The following is a 21,608-nucleotide window of genomic DNA, read 5'->3' as shown; positions in this document are numbered from 1 at the left end:
CACCTGAGAGTAGACGCTGTAGCACAGCCTGAGGAAACATCCAGACCCAGCCTTTTGATCTACTCTGTACTCTTCATCAGAATATTCTGACAAGAACTCCCACAGTTGTTGATCCAGCAGCTTCTGGAAACTTTAACAAGTCTTCTCTTTTTAGTGAAAAACATTGTTTCTTGTTGCTCCTACACCGCCCCCTGCTGGACTGTAGAAGGAATGACATCAAATAAAACAAACAGCTGTTTTCTCACTAAATGATGAAGAACAGCTCCTGTCCACTGTACCTGCTTGGTGGCGTCGTCATGGCGAGATACGTGAGCTGTGCTGAACAACTTCTCTGCTTTCATGATATCCGATGCTCCCATTTTTTACAAACATATCTTCTTTGTTCTTGTGCTGTTTTCACTTTATTTATGGTCAACTTTGATCATTTCTTTATGTTTTTTTTAAGCTTCAAAGTTTGTAACATCTTCAAATTTTCAGCCATTTCTTTTCTTTTTCATTTTCTGCTGAAAAAGCTCTTCATGAAATAAATAAGTCATTCTGAAAAACAGCCATGGAAATAAAAACAAAGCTACTTTGGAAAATAGTCATTTTGAAATCCAAGGTTCTGAAAAAAGACATAGAATAAGAATAATTGATGAATAATGATTCAAATGAATATTTTAAAATGCTGTTTTAAAATAATGAAAGCAAAATGAAATATATTAGGGTTGGGCGATGTCCCCTAAATTGGCCGTTGACGATGTTTGCTGTCAACCATCGGGATGGACGATGATATCGTTGGGGGGGGGGGGGGGGTGTTCTTATATAATTGTTATTCCTTATTTTACTTTATTACTTTATTTATTTCATTACCTAACTAATGACTCATCCGCGATGATCCAGTATAAACTGAGGAAAGTGACTTTAAGAAAAAAGAGTAACAAACAAAATTGAAAGAAGTGGTCCGCTCCCGCACTTAACTAGTCAAGTGGACCGGCGCAGCGCGGACTTACAGCTTTATGTCTGAGGGGAAGGGGGGGGTGCTTTGTTACTTGAGCGGTATGTGTGGGAGATTTAAGACTGCGATCCGTCCCGCAGCTCTAGGGGAACTAGCTACCGAACTCAGAACCGGGTCTAAAAGTGTGTGTCTGAGCACACTGTGGTGTGAGCTTCAAAGCAGAAATGTCGCTCAGTCCTTAGAAATCGTTCAAACAATCACGTGGATTTGTGTTTCGAGTCGCGTCCCGACAAAATAAAGGCTGATGTTATTCCCACGTTTATGTGCAGCCAGGATGCAGATTGCAGCACCACCCAAAGCTAATGCTGTTAGCCCGTGTTAGCATTCTGCTAATTCCGGCTCCGTTCTGCAACAGAAAAAGCACTGACCACACGGATTAAAATTAAAACGATGAGCAAACAGGCGTTTCATAATAATCGTAACATTATTAAAAGCACGTTTAGAAGATCGACTCGTATATTACCGAGCTGACATGTCAATGTATATAGCCGCTCGGCAACATCGTTTTGTATTGAATTTTTACATTCAATAAAGTTTGAAAAAAAAATAGCCGCTCGGCGGAACTTAAATGACATTTGTGAATCGGAGCGTGTGTATTTGTAAAACCGGTTGTGTGCATTTCTGATTATTGAGACTGAAATAACTCCATAAACTTATATCCTTTTCCGGTTTTTCAAAGCGTACCGCGCATGTGCGAATGATTTATTCCGACCTTAGTGTGACCTTAGTGAACGTTTGTTATATTCTGAAAACCTTTTTCTGGGCCCATGTACACGGTTGGATTCTAATCCGACCATTGATCCCATCAAGATATTTTGCACATGTAACCGCGGCTTATGGTGTCGAATCGCAACGTGGCGGGGGCATGGCATCACGATGGTGGTCTCTCCATCGGGATGTCACTCACCCATCACGATGGACGATGGTATCGTCCATCGGCACAACCCTAAAATATATTTAACAATATAAGGGCTAATTTAAAATCAGTGTGCAGGTTTTTCAAAATTTCATGATCATTTAATATATTAATGAGAGATTTATTGGTTGATTGTGTTTTTGCACAAGGTCATATTTATTTATTTAATTATAAACAGTTAAGGACTCCATAGTTTATTATCCTGAATAGAAATGTCTAAGTCACCCAGATGAGCAGGTGGTCATCGAGCTCTCTGCGGCCGCACACTCATTGTGGGGCTAGTCGAAGTGACCCCAGGTGACCCACAGGCATCTGGAGGAATGGAGCTTGCAGCTCCCGTGGTGGGATTTTCAGCCACCGAGTGCATAACTGGTCTGTTTGAAGGTCTCAATGACACAGGAGCACTCACTGTAGTCTTCTCCGTCTCCCCTGTGGGGGTTTCTAACCTTGCAGCACCTCTGTAAGGAGCCAGCCTGTCTCGATGCAGTGCCACCTTCCTGCCCCTAGGGGGTAGTTGAACTCTGTAAACCACCTCACCAAGTCTCTCCAATATCTCACAAGGGCCCACCCAGTCACTGTCCACTTTTGGACACCTGCCTTTCTTCCTTTGGGGATTGTAGACCCACACCAACTCTCCCACCTGAAAGTGACGCCCCCTAGTGTGCACATCATAATTCCTTTTTTGTCTTTGTCCCGCACTCAGCAGCTTGTTCCTTGCAAAGTTGTGAGCAGACGGTCCTGCAACTTCCTCGCATAGTCCGACCCTGGGGGGTCCCTGGGCACCTCTGGGGGTTTCCCCATTGCCATCTCTGCCGGTGTACGTATCTCCCTGCCCAGCATCAGCAGGAGAACAGGCAGTTGAGTCCTGGGCAGCCGACCTGTAGGCCATGAGCAGCAGGGATACATGGGTATCCCAGTCTCGTTGATGTTTATCTGCCACGATGGCCAGCTGCTCAGCCAATGTGTGGTTAAACCTCTCGACGAGCCCATCACTCTGTGGATGTAAGGGGGTGGTACGGGTTTTGTGGGAGCCCAGTTCTTCACACTTGGCTGCAAAAACTTTGGACTCAAAGTTCCTTCCCTGATCTGTGTGAATCGCCTCCGGTACCCGAAGCCTACTAAACATCCCCTCCACCAGTGCATCCACCACAGTCTCTGCTTCCTGGTCAGGCAGGCAGCAGGCCTCAGGCCACTTTGTAAAGTAATCCATTGCAGTGAGAATGAACCGGTTACCCTTGTCTGACCGAGGAAAGGGCCCTAGAACATCAATCCCCACTCTCTCCATAGGAAAACCTGCAGGAAACTGCTGTAGGGGGGCATGTGACCGACCCACTGGGCCCTTACGTGCTGTGCAGGAGTCACACTTTTTGCAGAATTCTTCCACGTCTCGACGGCTCTGGCCCCAGTAAAAACCTTGTCTGAGCCTACGGAGAGTTTTGGAGACTCCAAAGTGTCCAGAACCGGGGGCCCCATGCATAGCTTGAAGGACAGTGAGGCGCAGGCTTTTTGGCAGCACCAGCTGCCAACGTATCTCACCTGCGGCCGGCTCCTTCCAGCCTCTCTGTAGCACACCATCACACAGAGGTAAAGAGTCAAAGAGAGACCACAGACCTTTGGTTGTTCTAGAGAGCATGGAGATTTCCTCCCAGGATGGCCTTCGCATCCTTCACATCAGCATCTTCCTGCTGTTGATGTCTCCATTCTGCGGCATCAACAGTGGTGAGCGTTCCAGCTCCTGTTGAAGGTTGAGTGCACAGCAGGGCGCATTGCACATCCAATTTCAGCCACTTACTTTCTTGTGCATCTCTCTTCTCACAATAGCGACAGTCCTCTGCCCCACACGGCCGCCGTGATAGTGCATCAGCATTCTGGTGCCGTGCTCCCGGCCTGTGCAGAACCTCAAAGTCAAAGGCCTGTAGCTCCTCAATCCAACGTGCCGACTGGCCCTCCGGCTCCTTAAAAGACATCAGCCACTGTAGGGCAGCATGATCAGTTCTGACAGTGAAATGGAGACCCCCCAGGTAATATCTGAAGTGTCTAATGGCACTGACCACCGCGAGGAGATCTCTTTGTGTGTTGCAGTAGCGTTGCTCAGCTTTTTAAACGTCCGGCTGTAGTATGCAACCACTCTGTCCCCCACAGGTGTTACCTGGGACAGAACTGCACCACAGCCCACATTGCTGGCATCTGTGTCTAGTAAAAAGGGCAGAGCAGGGTCAGGTGGAAACAGGATAGGTGCTTCAGTCAGGGCTTTCCTTAGCTGAACAAAAGCTATCTGACATTCATCAGTCCACACAAAGTTTGCCCCCTTCTGTAACAGACAAAACAAAGGTGCAGCTATGCATGAAAAACCCTTGACAAACTCCCTATAGTAAGAGGCCAGACCCAGGAAACTCTTCAAGTCGTGTGCAGATGTGGGTGTAGGCCAGTCCCGAACTGTTTCAATCTTGTCGTGCATTGTGGTGACCCCACCCCCTTGGAGTCTGTGTCCCAGAAAGCTGACCTCCTGCCACTTTTGGGGATGTAGTTTCAGGCCTGCAGCTTCCACCCTGCCCAACACTCGCTTGAGCGCTTCCAGGGCTGAGATAAATGAGGAGCCGTGGACCAGAATGTCATCCAGGTACACCACACACTCTGAGCGAGGAATGTTCATCAGAACCTTGTCCATCAGTCTTTCAAACGTGGTGGGGGCGTTACAGAGGCCAAAAGGGAGAACCTTGAACTGCCAGAGGCCCCCACCAATAACAAAGGCAGTTTTTGGTTTAGCTTCAGGAGCCAGGGGTACCTGCCAGTACACACTGCGCAGATCCAGAGAGGAGAACCAGGATGATGCTGCTACTGCATCCAGAGTCTCATCGATGCGTGGGAGAGGGTAGGGGTCTTTCCTGGTTACTTTGTTAAGAGCTCTAAAGTCCACACAAAAACGCCATTCATTTTTGTTTTTCTTTGGCACCATGACGACTGCTGAAGCCCATGGACTTGTGGAGGGTTCAATGAGCCCCACCCGTTGCATCTCCAGCAGGGCTTTTTCCGCCGCAGACTGTCTAGCCAAAGGAAGCCTTCGGGGTCTGGTTCTAATGGGCTGGGCGCCAGCTGTGTCAATGTCATGCTTGATGAGGTCAGTCTGACCCATATCATCTTCAGACACAGAAAAACAGTCTTTGAACTCTAGCAGAAGACTCCACAGCAGCTCTTGCTTGTCAGGTGACAGACCCTCGCAGTTCCTCCTCCATATGTCCCTCACCGCCGCAATCTTTTCTGTGTCTGCAGGTGTGCTACTTACAGATGCTTCAGTTGGCTCATCTGGATATACATTAGGGACAGAGCTCTTCCTTTCATTTGAATCAGACTTGGTCTTGTCAGTCATGGACAGAATGTGAACCACATGGGACCCCGATCTAGAGGAAATATTGGTCATCTGAATAACATGTCCATCAGACAATGTAAGGGTTCCTCTCTTGGTATCAATAACACCGCCCTGGGCCCGCAAAAAATCAAGGCCTAGTTTGCATTCTTCCAAGTCAGCAAGCCACACGGGCCAATCCACTCGCTGGTTTCCCACCTCCAGAGTCACTACAGCCTCCCCCTGCATGGAAGTCCGTTCTCACGTAACAGTCTGTAGCATGACAGCGGTAGGAAGGATGGTTGTATTATTCCTCACCACTGCAGGGGTAACCAATATCGCAGATGAGCCTGTGTCCACTAGGGCTGAGCATGACGCTCCATCAACACTTATAGTTGTGAACCAACAGTCACCAACCCAGGTTCTGCCCAAGGTCACAAGTCTCTCAGGTTGGTCTTTTTTGCCCCCCACTTGGTCAGCAGTCCATTTCTGTGGGTCCAATCGGGACGTTTTTTTGGGGTGCCGCATTGTCCCGCTTATGCAGTCCCGTTCCCGTTTCCCTGGTTGTGAGGGCAGTCACAATTCAAGTGGCCAGGTTTCCCACGACCCCAGGATGCTCTGGGTCGGCTCCAGTCTCTTTGTGGGCGGGCCTTGGACGCCTGTTCATTCCTCAGCGTCACGGCTCTCACTAACTGGGTCAGCTCCTCTGCCCATGCAGGCCCCCTGGTGTCAGGCTCTGATAAACTTGCAGCTCTGACCTTAGGCGGGGCCTCAGGCTCCACCCTGGAGGAGGGCCTCCACAGCATCTCTCTCTCTGTGGCCAGCTCCAGGGCCTCCTGCAGTGATTTAGGGTGTGCTAGTTGGGTTTGAACACGAAGGTCATCTGGTCTTAGCGCCTGCATGAAGTGGTCCCGGGCTAGCTCTTTCTGAATGGCTGGGGGCATGTAAGCATAAATCTGGTGGACTAATCTTTCAATGTCAACAGCCAGATCTCTTAATTGCTCCCCTGAACGGCGGTGTCGGCTGCACAACTCTGAGCGAAGGAGGCTGGCTGTGGAGCATTGGCCGAATCTCCTCTTCAATGTGCCCACCAAAGCATTATAGTCACACCTGTCCTCCGGTGTCAGCAGCAGTAAGCAGGACAGGGCATCGCCAGTGAGGCACATCGCTAACTGCAGGGCTTTCTCCTCATTTGACCAGCATGCAGCACGAGCTAACAGTTCAAACTGTGCTTGAAAATCTTCCCAATCCACTTTGCCGTCATATCTGGGCGTCTTCATTGATGGAGGAACAGAATCGTGAAGCCCGGCTGGAGGCGGAGCTCTTACCGTTCCCGCCTTCGGACGTGAATCTTAAAGCCCGGGCTTTTTACAGCGACCCAATCCAGCATCGGCAGCCAAGCTAGCAACCATCCGCTTCACCCGCTCTTTATGTTCTTTTTCTTTGTCGCTGTCTTCCATTCCGTGAGCTCCTCTCACCCCCTCACGCCTGCAGAACGTATCCGCGGGAAACATAGTGCAGAGCTGTCGCGGTCGAAAAGAGCTGCCACGCTAACGCGAGCTGCGGTCTCCAAGGCGACAAGTTCGATCACTTCTGACACCAAATGTAGCGTCCTCTTTTCCTGAGGCACGGAGACCAAATCCTTTTTATGGTTTTTATTTTGGCTACTGTAGGCCGTAACCAACGCCGTACAACATGCAGCAAATCTCAAACTCTCTAGAACTCTCTCTCACAACCGCTGAACGACTAACTGAGAGCCAACCCCCCTCTGCATGATGCGTTCAAGTAACTTTGGAATTTAGGAATGACCAACAGCCACCCAGACTAACTCAGTCCGCTACAGTATTGTTATTATGATTATTTTTATTATTTATAGAACAACTGATTTGACTTTTTGTTCATTATAGATTTATAGAGCCAAACACCCCAAGCAGACACACCTAAGCATTAAATTTAAACCAAATAAATAAAAATATGTCAGTAGTACTATCTACTAATACTAGTATCTATAGTAGTATCTGCTTTAAGTTAATGTTCTACAAAATATCAGTAGGCATTTAACTTTCTGTTAGTTTTCTTTCGGCTGTTTTACAACGTTTAGTAGAATGAATTTAAAGAATATAGCTCATGGTTTTTGTGTGCCACCCCCAGATTTGATGTGGCCCCCTACCGGCTACCCCCATGAAACATTTCTGGAGGCGCCACTGGGGAGAGGTGTTCCGGAGGGGTCATACTGTCATCAGTGATAATGGTGGGGGAGGAATGTGGCTCCAACGTTGCTGAGGAAACCTGTGCAGTGAGGGGGGTGGAGGAGGGGAGTGGGACTTAAAACCTGGCATAAAAGGTGGTGAGCCTCTCAGACAGTTGTAGGTCGTCAGCAGCATGTTGAGCTCTGGGCTTGTAGTTGGTGATTTGCCTAAGCCCTCTCCAGACAGAGGCGACGTCGTTATCAGACAATTGCTCTTCCAGGCGTTTATTGCGTCGAGTTCTCGCCTGTTCCACCTCTGTGGAGAACTGGTCCTTAGCGCCCTTATAGCTCTGTAGGCTGCTTCTTTCTGGTGTTCTGCTCGCATGTCCTATTAAATAAGAAATACATAACCAGCCAAACCAGTTTTTGATTGCTGAAATACAGAGAGAAAAAAGGTTAACAGAAACTGTTGAAAAGAAATGGATCTTGTCTCTTTTGAATGGTGGAGGAAACACTGAACTAATACTTTTCTTTACAAAGAAAAGTAAGTAAACCAAAATGGTTCAACAGTATCCATGTATGTGATCATATATTACTTTTGGCACACGAGGGAACACGTTATTTTAGTAAATACCATTTATTTTCCTACCCAGAAGGAAGACGACTTGATCTCTGAGACTCCGCCTTTCGCTCCTTGTGGCTGCATTACATGACATCAACACTGTGGTTGTTTCTCCCACGAAAACAGACAACATTCAAACTTTTGAAAAAATGGATGTGCATAGAAAAGGAGAGCGTTTTAGCTGATCACCGCTAGCTCTGTGGAGAAAGTGTGTGTTAGCCTGGGGGCGGGGCTAGCGGCGCTTAGCCTTACTGGAAGGGGGTGGCTTCACTGGTCTTGGTCAGCTTGTTAGAACTCGCTGGTTTTTGTGGATTGGGAGGGGCTGGTACTTTTTAGAGGAATACTCAATATGAGAATAGATCAACCCAACCCCCCCGTTAATGTTGAGAGTGAGTCCTCCATGTGAGGAAGAGGAAAGCTGTCATGGCTTTGTTAGGCTCTCACAGGTCCACACACATTCTGATTTTTCCTGTTTTTCTTTGCGTGACCACTATTGGTGAGACCCAGGAAGAAGCATCGATGCGCTCAATCACAGCAGCTGAGAGGAGACGGTTCAGCTCCTCTGACACAGCAGACTGTCCAGGCGTAGGCGACTCCATTATTGATGCACAGGAACAGCTGTTTGCAGCACCTTCCCCTTATGCATGAAACCAACAGCACATCCAAGGACTGCAGGGGCTGTGAGACAGAGCATTCCATTAGAGCAGCAGAGGGTCCAGACAAAGAATGTCTGGATGGCAAGGAAGCAGCTAATAAGTCTCTCCCCATGAGTGCAGTTCCAGAGTCCACAAGGTGAAATGCTGCAGGTTGATGTCCTTGCTCCCGGGTGCACCTTGGGTGCCAACATTTAGTGGATTCAATGGTGAATATGAATATGGGGTTTGGGAAGGGCAAACAGTGCAACAGAGCGGCCTTGGTGCAGCGTTAGGGCAGTCGACCCATGATCGATTCCCGCCTTGCACGCCCATGTTTTGAAGTGTAGAGGTGCTGACCAGCTCCTTCAGCACCAGACTGTTGCCGCCACAGTGCAAGAAGGAGCTACTGCAGGTCATTCCCCCCCAAAGCCATCAGACTGTACAACACCGTGTTACAGTGACACACTACAGTCCCACAAGTCTTTTTCTTTCACTCATTTACTTTTGTTGCAGTTGTTGCTGTTTTCAATTGTTTTTGTTCCTAAATGGTTGTTTGTTTGGTGTGTACTTTATTACTTACTTACATTTGTATTAAAAAGTAAAACTTTTTAGTTTGACAGGTTTATACAGTGGATCACATGTTTTTTACACTTTCACAGCTGTATTTATTTAATATTTATTTATTTAATATGGATGTCATTGTTGCTGCCACAGATAAATGAATTTCCCCATCGTGGGATAAAAAAAGCGCTTTGGGCCTTTGAGGAAGGTTGAAAAGCGCTGTATAAGTATACGCCATTTACCAACAGGAAACAGGTTTTCTACCAGGAAGGTCTGGACCAGCTGTGGCAGTCCAGGTATGAAGCACCTGGAAGGAACCGTCCCTGCTTGGCAGAGAAGGAGGCACTCCTAATCTAAGTCCAGAAGAGCCATGTTTGCTGCCCACGGAGTGGAACCTGTAATGCCTGCCTAATAGAAGGCCATGGGCCTCAGTGGACTGAGGTAACATGAGGTGTGGTAGATAGGAGCAATTGTAACAGCCATTCATGTCTATGGGTCACATTTTGGATGGCTCCTCCAGTGGTCTGGAGTGTGGGTGAAAAAGGCAAGGCTCCTAGGCAGCTGGGTGTTTTGGGTTTCCCTTCTCAGCTGGAATAGTGATTCCTCTTTCAGTAGTCTGAAATGTGGGTTTCAAATTCAGACCAGCCAGGCAGCAGAGAGGTTCGGGGTTACCTTCTAAACTGGAAGAGGCTATAGGGGTGCTAACATGTTCATGGCCACTCAGACTTGAAGGGATTTTTGATTCCCTGGTGGCTTGGAGAGTGGGATGCTTTGCTGACATTCTCCTGTTGTGGCAGGGACGGCCAATATTTCACTGTGGGGGGGCGTAACAGGGTGAACAGGAGCAGGAGTCAATATTAGGCCCAACACAGTTCATCCTAAACATTAATGACATCCACTTGCTATCAAATACAGGCAGGAGGTGGAACATCTGGAGGGCTGGTGCAGAGACAACAACCTCTGCATCAACGTGAAGAAGACCAAAGAGATGATCGTGGACTTCAGGAAGGACAGACACCCCCCTCCACCCCATTCACATTGGAGGGGCCGTGGTGGACGTAGTCTCCAGCTTCAGGTATCTGGGCGTGCACATCACCAACAACCTTACCTGGAGCACCAACACTTCCTGTCTGGCCAAAAAAGCAAATCACTAAATGGCTGGCCCGGGACCAGAGATACAAATTTCCTTTCATCTCTGTGGTGAAATGACAACAAAGAATCCTGAATCCTAACAGATCAGGGACCAGTTCCATGGAATAACCAACAAAGACCTGATGGAGAACTTCAGAGCAGGTCTTCCTCGGCACATCCTGAGACTTGGACTATCAGGAAAAGAGGACAGCTTCTACCGCTGGGATGGAACAACTTCTTAATGACTGGATGAACAGCTGACTTTATATTTTATCATCTTTTTATTTGAATCCATCACAGACTGGATAAACATTTATTTTTCTATTCATGAAAAGCAGTAAAGTTGATTTTCTTTATAGCAATAGTTTTAATACAGACTTCATGTAAACTGTTGATAAATTCATACAATAAATCTACAGAATGAAACAATAAAACCTTTATTAACTTTTTTGTGATGTTACACATTTGATGAACTATAAGAGTCAACAACACATTTATACACACCAACACACACATAGGAACTGTTTAATACATGTTGTAATAAATGTACATTCTTTACAACATATATAAAACCTAACTAGGATTAGGGGTGGGGGGACTGGTTTCACTAGGGTTGGGGTTAGGATTATTGTCAGGTCACGGATGGGTGGAGGTTATGCTATGGTTGGGGGGGAGTTCACTAGGGTTAGGGTCAAGTGGGGGTTGGATAGGTTTAGGATTAGGGTTAAGGGTTCATTAGGGTTGGGGTTAGGTTTAGGATCAATGCACATTTGAGCAGATCTTTGACACCACCTACTACAGGGGTCAAGTGGGGGGTGGGGCAGGTAAAGTTTTTGGGTTAGGGGCTGGGGAGGCTGTTCGGATAGGGTGGGGTAATCAGGGAAAAGCTTCAGTCAGTAAGTTCTGAACGATCCTCACGGACACACTGACCCAACCACAGTGGCAATCCAGAAGGGCTCCTGAAAACAAAGACTGCCTCCCCTGGCCGTGCAGCCGCACCGCTGCCGAACTGAAGATAAGGCAGGGGGATCTGTGGGAGGACGATGAAGACAATGCAGATTTGAGCAGATCCTTGACACCACCTACTACATCAGAGAAGATCTCTACTTGACATCTACAGCTCCCACTCCCTCAGTAAAGCCCAGAACATCACCAGAGACAGCGTCCACCCTGGACATCACCTCTACTGCCCTCTAGGTGGCGACACAGATCATTTTCAAACAAGAACAAATAGACTAATAGACAGCTTTCTTCCTCAGTGGTCTCAGCCAATGACTGTATAAGAGAACTGGACTAAGTGACCCCTCCCCTTTGCGTTCCAAACAGGAAGTACCTGTTGGTCACAGCAAACCAAAACCCCATAGATTTCTATAAAGAAATAACCAGCTGTTACTCAGTCGTTCCATTGGTCTGAATAACTAACCATTCTTACTCTGATGTCTATTTTGTTTTATAATGTTCTTTATTATCCTTATTTTGTTCTCATGCCTCTCTCATCTTTGAAGTGGGAAGTTTTGGTGGCTGACTAAATACTTTTATTTTGACAACTGCAATGAGCAAAGTTGATTAGATTGTTCTCATGTTTTGGGTAGAGCCTTGAGGAACTGACTCTTTCTAAATAAAGTGAAGTGGGTTGAAAAGAAGGAAAGAAAAAAAGGAGATGAAGAGGAAAAGAAAGAAAACTGGAGATGAGGGAGAGGAGTGGAAGTGGGATGATAAGAAGAAAAGGGAGAGGACAAAGAGGAAGCACATTCTCACCGATGAATTAACGAGGGCAAGGTCTTCTTCCTCATTCACTCTTTTCCATGGTGGCCTGCAAATAACCCCCACTCTTCAGCTCCACCTGGAAAACGGTGAGGACACAATCAGACCCATTTCCTGTTCTCCAGTTCCTGTGCCTCCTGAAGAATGTACGTCTAAAGAGAGACAGAGGGGACAACTGATTTAAGGGGCATATATATGATACAATTCTTAAGCCTACATGCATGTATATATGAGAATATATTACCTTTGGAACACTTAAGAACGATTTTTGGAAATAAAAAGGTAGTTATTTTCGCAGCTCCATTTTTGCAAATGTCCTACACATACTATACTCAGAAATGCTTGAATGGATCAAAATACCGATTTGGGGCTGTTTTTGGAGAGGAATTAACATGATGTTTGTTACGACCCTGGGGTGTGGGAGGGAAAAGGGAATCAGCAATACAACAAAACCGTATTAACTGATTTATTCGGGGCAATAAGCTGCAACTGTTTCTGTCACAGAGATATTCTCCCACATGTGGGATCACAACGTGATGTAGACTTCTTCCTCTTTCGGCTTCTCCCATCAGGGGTCGCCACAGCGAACAAGTCGCATGGTAAACTTGGCAATGTTTTACGCCGGATGCCCTTCCTGACGCAACCTTCTCAAACCGGGCTTGGAACCGGCACAGGGGTAGAGAAGGGAACAGGGAGCAGCCCGGAGTCGAACCCTGGTTTCACGGACGGAAGGCGCCGCGAACGAGCTAAACCGGCTCCAACGTGATGTAGAAACAGTTAACAATAATCAAAGAACACATGCCCGTAAAAAGAAGCATTTAAACATGGCGAGTATAAGTAGAAATCATGCTAATGTGCCAAGAACCGAAACGAAACACAAATAAGTGCACAGAACACAAATGGCGAGCTGAAGAGTCAGCCGCCCTGGTGCTTGGGCCAAGTCAGCTTATGTGTCCGTGCCTCCAGCGCAGAGGGGCGGGGCCGACGCTGTTGATGGAGTACCCTAGAAGCACCCTAGAAGAAAGGAGATGGGCCAATCGCCTCCCAGATACCACCGCGTTCAATTAACGTAATTGATAATCCAAAGCAAGAAGAAAGCTCATCCACCCCCGAAAGACTCGGCTCGTAACAATGTTACACTCAAAAAGTTGTTTTTTCATGATCTCTCATCTGTGTCTATGAAAGCACTAGTATCCTTCTGTTAACCCTGTAAAACCCACTACTTGAGAAACTTACTTTACTTACATCACTTTTGTCCAGCTAAACGCAGCTGAGGCATCTACATCCCAACACTGCTGCCAGCCTTCAGCTCAAGGAACAGAGGTTCAGACACTTACCTCCGGAACCCAACTGGTGTTGTGGCGTCCACGATGTCTGGAACGAAGTCCCTCTTGGTAAAAAAGGGCACTCTGCTCCGCTGACTGGGTGGGGTGGGGTGGTGGTGGTGGGGAGGGGTGACAATCTATGAGAGCAATGGAAAGGAAGAGACCCAACCCACAGTGGGAGCTCACAGTGATGAAGGCGCTACACTGGATAAATGTCCTGTTGGAGGCCAGGGTCTTTGATCCTCCTTGTTGTGCTCACTGTTCCCTGGGTAACAGTCCTTTTCAAGGCGGGCGGGTTGCCAAAGGCCAGGACCAACTCGCCTAGCCGAACAGCTGCAGAGCTGCCAAAGTGCAGGATGGACAGCTTCATCTATGGGAGGATGATGAAGACAATGCAGATTTGATCAAAGCAGACACATAGCAGCCATTAACACAACTTTGTGTTTCTTTTTGCACATAGGTTTAATGTTATTGTTCTTACAAAGTGAATGACCCTTTATTTAATTTTTCTAGTCTCTAGCATCAGGAATGTTTAAGATTTTAATATGGTATTAACTTTTGACATATCACAGTGTGGGGGGGGGCAGGGTGAACATTTTTCTTCCTCCAAAGGGGGGAACAAGAGAAAAAGTTTGGGAACTGGTGTAATATATGGCAAATGCACGGTGAGGGGGGCCAACCTGACTCAGTGAAGACCAGATCATGGACCCCATCATCAGGGAGGAGCAGTTAGTGTGTGATGAGCTCTGTAGGCAGGAGAGAGATTTCTGAGTTTCCTGTTCAGTTTGAAATAAAAAGAAATAGAAACAAGTCCACAGCTGTGTTTCCTCATTGTACTAACTAAACGGATTGAATGGTTTTGAAAACAATAGCTGCAATGGAAAAATAAACTATTCTAAAGGAATGAGACCAACTGCATTACACCCCCCACCAAGGAATTCAAACCGCCCACTGAGAATCCCGCGAATTTTGAAATGGAGACTGCAAACTAAGCTAGCAGATCAGGAGTATCTAATCACCCCACCCATAGGGTGTTCCCCTCATTTACCCCAAAACAGGTCAAATCTGTAAAGTAGATTACCACCATTTAAGACTGTAAAACTTTACAACACACTTTTTCCCCAAGCCAGGACATGAATCTTTTCTATCAATTTTAATCTCTTAAAGTTAGAATCTCCACAGAAATATAAGTTCAGCATTATAGAATGGAAACACAACCCTTCTTCTTGAAATCGAAGATTTATGTAAATTTGACAAACCGAACAGACGCGGCACGGAGAATGATTGACAGCCACTGAGACGGAAGTGCGCTGATCAAATAATGCCGCCCTTTGAGCTACGGACGGTATGGAAAAGCTAAATAATGTCAAGCTTTCCACATTTCCTTCAATTTCGGTCTCCACAATGTGGGATTTGTCTAGCAAAAAGAAATCCACTAAGTGACGATGAATTCCCCCCACAAATTTTCTGCCTAAGGGGGGGGGGCGCCGTTCCCGCGAGCGCCTACTGCCCCTTCATCAAGAGCAAACTCCCACGGCGGAACAGTACTCACCACTCTTCCCTGCCATGCGTGACATTGGAAATAACTGCCATTGCATCACCGCTGAATCTGCCTGCGGCGTCAAAGTGTAACACACCGCGCACACCTCCCCCCACCTGTCCTCGAGGGCTGCGGCCGGCAGGGAAAAAAGTGGCGCGAATACTTAACTTTGATGACCACGATTACACTTTCCCCCGTGAAAACTAACAACATTGATAATACAAATATGACGTCTCCCACTTCCCTAAATTAAGTTGTCAGAGTAAATATGACTTACCTTTTACAAGTTCCTCCAGCCAGCAGCTGCTTGCAGCTGTTTCAAAATGGCTGACTGCAACGTTTCCCATCCTGGAATGCTTCTGGAATAACGGGGTTTACCAGTCCAAAATTAAGGGGCAAAGGCCAAACCACAACTGTTTCCTGTTGTCAACATGATTTCAATATATAAATCTAACACTGCTAGAAATCAAGTGTGATCTTCAAGATTGTAATATGTTTTGAAGGTAAACATAATTTGTTCATATTAAACAAACATGCTTAGTGTTTGTAAATGAACAACCCCACATTTCCAGTTTTTTTCAGTGCAGTCGCAGAACGTCCAGCCTCTGGTATCTGGAAAAAGCTTTGAGTGATTCCGTTTCAAAGATGATCTCACTTTCAGTTTCAACATCTGGGTCAAGCCTTCATGACGAGGACATGTATCCTGTAGCAGAGCTGGTTGAAACAATTGTGGAGTTTCTCAAAGATGACAAAGTTCAGATGGACAGTAGAGAGATTGCCACAAAGCTTCACTTGCTTGTTTACAGGGACCTGGAAAAGCTGTGGGGAAAGCCTGAGTTTATAGCTGTTTTTCTAGAGATGAATTCTCATGCAGCCAAAAATGCAGTGGCTTTAACCTTTAAAAGGCATCTGACCAAACCATGGAAGCCTGGTGTGTTTAGGAGGCTTTTCAGTGGATTTCCATCGGAAATACAATCAACAGGGTTTTGTGAGAAAAATGTTTAGTGAAAAGATTTGAGTGATTTTTAGTTTAAAATAAATCAAAGAAATCTGGTAGGACCTTAGGAGTAAATAGAATAAAATAGAAGAGCAAATGTTAGGAGAAAAGTAGGAATAAATACCGGGGTGGGGGTATGTTAAATAAAATAAAATAAAAACTGTTAGACTTAAAAGAAGGAATAAACAGCGTTTTTCAATTAGAGTAAGCATTCATTTCATTTTCATTCATTTTCTATTCCGTTTTTCCCTATCGGGGTCACGGGGCTGCTGGAGCCTATCCCAGCGTAGGCAGGGGACACCCTGGACAGGTCGCCAGTCTGGAATAAACAAGGTAAAATGCTGGGGACTTAGCTTCAATCAATCAATCAATCAATCAATCAATCAATCAATCAATCAATCAATCAATCAATCAATCAATCAACCAATCAACCAATCAATCAATCTTTGTTTATAAAGCACTTTTTATATGAACACAAAAACAGGGTGTTTTACATTAAAACAAAACTAATAATATAAAAAGAAGCATGAAAAACTAAAATAAACAAGCATAATAATTAAAATATCGGGCCCCCCTCCCCTCTCCCACACACAACTTCCCACTCCTTTCACACCTCCCACCCGCTAACTGGTGGGGAAAGACAATGAGAAATAGGCTGAGCACGAAAACAAGATGTTGGAAATGCTAATAGTTTGGACCTCCCTCTCTGTGAATAACCGTATAGGCTGCCAGAAGCATGGATTGATATTTCTGCACACAAAACTTTCTAAGTTGCAAATGAAAATATTAAATATTTGCTATTTTTTTTTTTTGCTTTCAAAGTTTTGTTTTGCATTCTAAAACTTTTTTTGCGTTTGCAAAACACATGTTTTCGCATGCGTTGTGTGTCAAATCTCGCTGGATGCAGATCCCCATCTAGAGCTGCAGGGGCTGAACAGCAGCCGACCCAGAGGGGGAGGCTCCAGCTGAGGAAGCACCGGAAATAACAGTTAAAATAAAAATGAAAAGGTCAACACACTAATAAAAGCAGTAAACAATAAAACAATGAAACAAGGTAAATTAAAATACAAAAAAATGTTCTCTAACAATTACCACATGTATTCACTATTTTTTGTTTCCTTTATTACTGTACTTTTGTTCTCTTTGGCCAGTTTTGTGACAAATAAAAGTAAAAAGATACAATTATGGAAAAGCAAAACCCATTTTATTTTATAATTTATATCCTAAGAGATCTTTAGAGTTTTACAAAACAAAATAAAACAGAGAAATCAATTATAGTTTATATCATTTAAAGAAATAACAAAATAAAAATAGGTTACTGAAGACTTTTTCCTAAATATACTAAAAAAATATTTAGGAGAAATATATTTTTTAGGCCTATAGACCTACGGTAATTAAGATATTTGGCCTATTGGACAGAAATGAAGAGAGTGAAAAACTGCAGGCTTTTATTCCAGAAGCTGCTCTCATGACTGCAGCATCTTAGTCCAACAGCTGATCTGTGTTTCCTGCCGGGTGTGGTGGCGCGCGCCTGTAATCTGCGCTCATGGAGGCTGAGGCTGGAGGATGGTTGGAGCTCAGGAGCTCTGAGCTGCAGTGGACTGTGCTGATTGGGTGTCTGCACTGAGTTCGGTACCGATATGGTCTTTCTGGGGGAGCCCGGGGAGACCAGGTCGTCCAAGGACGGGTGAACCGGCCCAGGCCGGAAACGGAGCAGGTCAAAGCCCGCGTGCCGCTCAGCAGTGGGATCACACCTGAGAGTAGACGCTGTAGCACAGCCTGAGGAAACATCCAGACCCAGCCTTTTGATCTACTCTGTACTCTTCATCAGAATATTCTGACAAGAACTCCCACAGTTGTTGATCCAGCAGCTTCTGGAAACTTGAACAAGTTTTCTCTTTTTAGTGAAAAACACTGTTTCTTGTTGCTCCTACACCGCCCCCTGCTGGACGGTAGAGGGAATGACATCAAACAAAACAAACAGCTGTTTTCTCACTAAATGATGAAGAACAGCTCCTGTCCACTGTACCTGCTTGGTGGCGTCGTCATGGCGAGACACGTGAGCTGTGCTGCACAACTTCTCTGCTTTGATGATACCCGATGCTCCCATTTTAACAAACATATCTTCTTTGTTCTTGTGCTGTTTTCACTTTATTTATGGCCAAATTTGATCATTTCAAAGTTTATAACATCTTCAAATTTTCAGCCATTTTTTCAGCAAATTCAGCTCCTTCTAGTAAATAAATATTGTCAAATGTTTTTTTTTAGTAAATGTCCCCACTGCTTATTTCTTTTTGAACGTAGCTCTAGTTTTATCTTTTAAGATCTCTTGTCAGTCAGTTAGAACCTCATAAATTTCTAGAGTTTTTCTAAAATGTTCAAATGTTGTTGCAGTGTAGAGACAGGTCTGTGATTTGTGACGCTGTGCTCATCCTCAAACTCATACAGTGGAATAGCTTTTGCTCTTTTCATTCTGTTGGGAAAATGCCCTTTAGTATTGCTGTTGGCCGCACAAAAGCCTTCAACAACTTTTAACCATTCTGACTTTTAGTTTTTGACTCAGGGGTCTGCAACCTGACAGAGGTCACCATGAGAAAAAGGAGCCTCTGGGAGCAACACTGTCATAGACCAGCAGGTGGAGCAGCAGTTTGCATTAGAGAAGTGACTTCTAATATGTCCAACCATGACAGTGGATAGTGACAGGGGGGCTCACTTTCTTCTGTGAGGGACGCTCTTTGCAGCAGGAGTCCAAGGGGAGAGAAACGGCTTATCATGGCTGTGTACATCCCGCCAGACGCCAACGTAAACAAAGCGCTCTCTCTCCTGCTGAACGTCATAAACAAAAACCTACGGGCTCACCCCGATTGTGGCAGGAGACTTTAATAAGGCCAATTTAAAGACTGTTCTCCCGAAGTTTTATCAGCATGTGAAGTGTTCTACAAGGGGGGAGAACACTCTGGATCATGTCTACATGAACATCAAGCATGCATACAGAGCCATCCCCCTCCCCCACCTCGGGCAGTCAGACCATCTTTCCCTCCTGCTCTTCCCAGCCTACACCCCCCTCAGACGCCAATCTAAGCCCACCACAAAGACCATCACAGTCTGGCCTAAGGATGCCGTTCCACTGCTGCAGGACTGCTTCCTGCAGACAGACTGGTACTTATTCCACCATCAGGAGCTGGAGACACTCTCAGGAACAGTGTTGGACTACATAAAGTTCTGCATTGGGAATGTGACTGTGGACAAAACCATCAGGATTTTTCCAAACCAGAAACCCTGGATGACCAGCCAAGTCCGCTCCCTCCTCAGAGCTCGAGACCCCGCCTTCAGGTCAGGGGACGGAGCGCTATACAGTGCTGCCCGAGCTGACCTGAAAAGAGGAGTAAAAGCAGCCAAGGCAGACCACAGGATGCGTTTAGAGCAGGGGTGTCCAAAGATTTTTTGGTGAGGGCCAAATACAGAAAAATGAGCAAAGGTCCGGGCCGCACACAAGAGGTGACATATCGACACGATTACTGTGTATTTTTAACTCACCTGTAATGTGAAGAACATTGCTCTCAGTGGGAGCAGTGATGCTGATCTGTGCCACATAAAACAAGCGCACGTCAAAATGAAACATTCACTCAGACAATGAAACCTCATTCCAACCAGGCAGTTCAGAACGGGTTAATTGAGCAGCTGAAGCCAGCAGATCTTCACATACATAGCCGTTAGTGTGGTTGACTGGCAGAGCGCATGATTTTGTAGATTATAAAGAGTCGACTGTTTTCTCAGAAAAGTAGACCCAAAAAAAAGGGGCTTATGGGTGACCAACGAGGACAATTTTAACACACAATTTGACGCACACAATTTAGAAAGCTTCATTTTACAATTACACTCTGTGACAAAATATGAAGCTATAAACAAAAAAAAATTCCAAAAACAAAAAGTTCTTTTCTACATAAAGGGAATACTTTTTCACAGTTCAGAATGCATTTTCTTCACCTTTTAGGTTCACTCTCTGTGACGCGTGCAAACATGGCCTTGCGAACAGCATCCTTGTAGGTGTCAGACGGAGACGGCTCATAGGAGCTTCCTTTACTTCCTAAGCCTGTGCCCTTTGCTCTTATGAAGCCTGTGGGGAGACATGAAGGCGATTATTAGGAGAGACAGGCAGGCGACAACCCCTCGTGTAACGCTGCTAATTACACGAGGAAAATAGTGAAGGAGGCCTGGATGGACGGCGTGTGTTGCCTCACCGTGATGGGAAAAAAACTGTTGTTGAGCTTGCAGGCTAGCTGCCATTTGCTTGAATTTCTGTGCTCGTTCGGCAGCCGTGTACGAAGCGTAGCTGCTCTGATGCTTGGTCTCATAGTGCCGACGGACATTTTACTCTTTCATCACGGCAAGATCTTCAGTGCAAATCAAACAGACACACTTCCCGTTGATTTCCTTAAAGAAATATTCCTTTTTTCCCGCCGTGTTTGAAATCTTGTACACTCACTTTCTATCTTGCGTTTCTTCAGTGCTGCCATTTCTGGGGTCTCGTGGTAAATATTCTTCTTTGCTTAATTTTGTACAGCGGAGAAACACCTTTCTGTGACCGACTCCATCTAGTGTTGAAACTGAGAAGTGCAACAGAGTTGAGCTCAAGCGCCATGTGCGGGCCATATTCAATTATATTTTCAAAATTTGCTGCGGGCCAATAAAAACAGACCGTAGTTTGGACACCCCTGGTTTAGAGTCTCACATTTCCAGCAACAATCTGCGAGAAGTTTGGAGAGGCATCCAGGACATCACCAACTTCAGCGGCTGTGATGTGTCCACGGCAGCGTCTGATGCTACACGGGCAGAGGAGCTTAACTGCTTCTTTGCTCGCCATGAAACCACCCAACACCCCCCCTCCACCCCAGACCCACCCCCAACCCCCACCGGCCCCAGCACACCCCCACTCACTGTACAGGAGCACGACGTCAGACGAATGCTCCTAGCAGTGAACCCCAAGAAGGCTGCTGGCCCCGACGGAGTTCCGGGCAAAGTGCTCAGGGCGTGCGCCCATCAGCTCGCCCCCACCTTGACAAAGATCTTCAACCTCTCCCTGGCCCAGGCAGTAATCCCACCCTGCCTGAAATCAGCAACCATAATCTCTGTGCCAAAACGTGTCCTACCACCAGCCTTAACGACTATCGCCCAGTGGCCCTCACTCCGGTCATAATGAAGTGCTTTGAAAGGCTGATCCTCCCGCACATCAGAGACCACCTTCCCACAGACTTGGACTCCCACCAGTTCGCATACCGCAAGAACAGATCCACAGAGGACGCCGTAGCCGTGGCTCTCCACTCCGCGCTGAACCACCTGGAGCAGCAGCAGAGCTACGTCCGGATGCTCTTTGTGGATTACAGTTCTGCTTTCATCACAATAATCACAGATATACTCTGCGACAAACTGCTCCCCCCTCACATGCAATTGGATCATCAACTTCCTCACAAACCGAACAAAATCAGGGAGATCATTGTCGACTTCAGGAAACATGGCGCGGACCCAACCCCCCTCCTTATTAATGGGGAGCATGTGGAGAGGGTCCACACCTTTAAGTTCCTCGGCATC

At 46.1% G+C, this 21,608-nt stretch overlaps 2 long non-coding RNA genes across 4 annotated transcripts; both read right to left on the bottom strand.

The window, feature by feature from the left end:
- Window positions 1-10,814: 10,814 nt before the first annotated feature.
- Window positions 10,815-16,459, bottom strand: LOC105356598. 3 transcript variants are annotated; one of them, XR_002292515.2, is made up of 6 exons: window positions 15,300-16,452; window positions 15,035-15,151; window positions 14,163-14,228; window positions 13,495-13,852; window positions 12,152-12,309; window positions 10,815-11,423 (listed from the first exon to the last, which is right to left on the bottom strand). It is a non-coding gene; the product is annotated as an uncharacterized LOC105356598 (long non-coding RNA). The 3 variants fall into 3 exon arrangements; XR_002872167.1 differs by having other exon boundaries at window positions 14,163-15,151; window positions 15,300-16,459; XR_002872168.1 differs by having other exon boundaries at window positions 12,152-12,236; window positions 14,163-15,151; window positions 15,300-16,458.
- A 1,040-nt stretch (window positions 16,460-17,499) lies between these two features.
- On the bottom strand, window positions 17,500-20,864 carry LOC105356597. The gene is made up of 3 exons (XR_910703.3): window positions 20,506-20,864; window positions 20,261-20,413; window positions 17,500-20,136 (listed from the first exon to the last, which is right to left on the bottom strand). It is a non-coding gene; the product is annotated as an uncharacterized LOC105356597 (long non-coding RNA).
- Window positions 20,865-21,608: the final 744 nt, after the last annotated feature.

The sequence above is a fragment of the Oryzias latipes genome, chromosome 19, assembly GCF_002234675.1.
Source record: "Oryzias latipes chromosome 19, ASM223467v1".
Taxonomy (NCBI): Eukaryota; Metazoa; Chordata; class Actinopteri; order Beloniformes; family Adrianichthyidae; genus Oryzias; species Oryzias latipes.
This window is presented reverse-complemented; position numbering and strand designations above follow the sequence as displayed.